We start from the raw sequence: 3308 nt of genomic DNA on the forward strand, positions 1-3308 counted from the left end.
TGCCGGGCGGAGGGTGGAGCGGAGCCAGGAGTAGCCGCGGGAGGCGGAGCTGCGGGAGGCGGAGCTGCGGGAGGCGGAGCTGCGGGAGGCGGAGCTGGAGGGGCGGAGCAGGGGGAGGAGCGAGGGAGCGCCGCGGCTGGACCCAGTGGTAAAACGGGGGCGGGGCGAACCGAAGAGAGGGCTGAGGAGCAGGGAGGGAGGGGAGAGGAGGGCACTGGAGTAGGGCTGACCACACACCCAGGGCGGTAGGTTTGGGGACCCTGGGTGGTCCTGAAGCAGTGACGTGCCCTCGCTCGGTGGGAGAGCCCCAGGCGCTAATACTGACCTTTTTGGTTCTGCCTGGAGCGGGAAGGCCAATGAACCAGATTAACTGGACACCCAAGGAGGGTGCAGGGACAGGCGATGGAGGTGCCTCGCAACGAGGAGTGATCCCCCAACCCAGAATAGCCCCAAATTTATTGCAGATGACTGGTGTCCAACTACAAGGGTCTGCAAACTGTGGCCCGGGGGCCAGATCCACAGCGCTGCCTCTTTGTACCATTGCTAAGCATTGTTTTCACACTCGTACATTTGCGATGTACGTGATAACAGCTACACTACCTTTGAACTCCAATTATGAGAACTATCCCCGCTCAAAAAAGAACTTTCCACTCGTTAGTAGATGTGTACTACAAAAAACTGTACTCGATTATTATATTTTGGATTTGGTCGATGAAAACATTGAAAATTTTCCTCCCGTCATATTAGTACCTACATAATTTGCTCTTCATTTTGCCTCTTGGCCCACAAAGCCTTAATTATTTATCATGCGGTCCCGAGTGAAAATTTACCAACTTATGTTACATCTGCAGCATATTTCAATTGGGACTAGTGGCCAGTAGTTGCCATATTGGAGCAAGAAGTTCTAGAACATTGGTTCCTAAGAGCAGTGCCGAGACACCCTGATGCATTCATTCTATTGTGTGTTTTTATTATAAGCATGACAAATAATTTACAACTAATTATAAAATGCTACAGTTTATAATTTACTTTAAAATGCAAGTTAAAATAAATTTAAGTTTATTCTTCTATTAGTGACATTCTCACTCAAATCAAATATTTTTTCTGATTTTTATTTCTATATCTTTTACATGCTATTAAAGAACTTTAAACAAAAAAAGAGTGCAATGAACACCCATAAATCCATCTCTTTAGATTTAGCAGCTGTCAAAATTTGGCCATATTTGCTTCATCTATTTTTTCTCAAGTATTTAAATTACAGTCATCAGATATCTATATCTAAATTCTTTAGTCTGCATCTATAAAAGGATAAGGATATCACACCAGATACAAAAATTCAAAATAGATCAAAGACCTAAATGTAAGGGCTAAAACTATAAAACTCTCAGAAGCAAACATAGATATAAATTTTCATGACCTCGGATTAAACAATGATTTCTTTAATATAACACCAAAAGCACACGCGACAGCAACAACAAAAATAGAATAAACAAGACATCGAAATTAAAAACTTTTGTGCTTCAAAAGATACCATCGAAAAAGTAAAAAGACAACACAAATTGCGGGAGAAATTGTTTGCAATTCATCTACCTGATGATGGATTTGTATCTAGAAAACATAAAAGCAACCACAACTCAATAAAAAAGACAAATTTAAAAAGGGCAAAAAAAGCTACACATGGATGTTGACAGTAGCTTTACTCATAATTACCAAGACTTGGAAGCAACCAAGATGCCCTTCAATAGATGAGTGGATAAATAAACTGGTACATCCAGACAGTGAAATATTATTCAGTGCTAAAAAGAAATGAACTATGGAGCCATGAAAAGACACACAGGAACCTCAAATGCATATGACTAAGTGAAAGAAGCTGATCTGAAAAGGCTGCTTAGTGTATGATTCCAACCATATGATATTCTGGAAAAGGCAAAACTACAGAGACAGTAAAAAGATGAATGGTTGTCAGGGGTTGTGGAGAGGTGGGGATGAACAGGTGGAGCACAGAGGATTTTTAGGGCAATGATGGTGTTCTGTATGATACTGTAATGGTGGATACATGCCATTATACATTTCTCCAAACCCATAGAACGTACAGCATCAAGAGTAAACCCTAATGTAAGCTATGGACCTGGCAGATAATGTGTCAATGTTGCTTCATCAGCAATAACGAATGTACCCCTCTCATGTAGGATGCTGATAGTGGGGAACGCTATGAGTTTGTGGAGGCAGGGGGTACATGAAAATGCTCTGTACTTTCCACTCAATTTTGCTGAGAATGCAAAACTGCTCTTAAAAAAAAGTCCACTTAAAAAATGGAAAATAAAGGCAGAAGATCCAAATAGATATTTCTCCAAAAAAAAGATACACAAAAGGCTAATAAACATATGAAGAAATGCTCAGCATCGTTAGCCACAGGGAAAGGCAAATGAAAACCACAATGGGATACCACTTCACACCCACTAGGATGACTATAATTAAAAAGACAGATAATGACAAATTTTGGTGAGAATGTAGAGAAATTGGAATCTTCAAACACTGCTGGTGGGAATTTAAAACGGTGCAGCTGCTTTGGAAAACAGTCTGGCCGTTCCTCAAACAATTAAACATAGAATTAGCATATAACCCAGCAAGTCCACTCCTATGGATAGAGCCAAAAGAACTGAAAATCGGTACTCAAATAGTTGACATGAATGTTCGTAGCAGTACTATTCACAATAGCCAAAAGATGAAAACAACCCAGGTGTCCATCAACTGATGAATGGATAAATAAAATGTGGTCCAGCCGTACAATGGAATATTATTCAGCCATAAAGAGAAATGAAGTTCTGATGCATGCTATGACATGCATGAACCTTGAAAACAGTATGCCAAGTGAAAGAAGCCAGTCACAAAGGACTACATATTGCATGATTCCATATTCGGAATAGGCAAATCTATAGACAGAAAATAAATTAGGGGTTGCCTAGGGCTGGGGGATGGGAGGATGGTGATGGCTAAGGAATGTAGAGTTTCTTTGGAGGGCAATAAAAATATTCTGAAATTGATCGTGGAGATAGAGGCACAACTCTGAGTATACTAAAAGCCATTGAATTTTTTACGTTTTAAAAGGGCGAATTGAATGGTAATGAATTATATCTCAACAAGAGCTATTTTTAAACAGGACAATTTTCTTTATGACTCTGATCACATCTGAGATAGTAAGATGTCAAGGTCTCCTGCTATTAATGACACAGATCAATCACTGGCTGAAGGTGGTCATGGTCTGATTCCTCCATTATCAAATCAGTTTGTTTTCTCCCCTTGCAAAT

The sequence above is a fragment of the Pteropus medius genome, unplaced genomic scaffold (assembly GCF_902729225.1).
Source record: "Pteropus medius unplaced genomic scaffold, Ma_sr-lr_union100, whole genome shotgun sequence".
NCBI lineage: Eukaryota > Metazoa > Chordata > Mammalia > Chiroptera > Pteropodidae > Pteropus > Pteropus medius.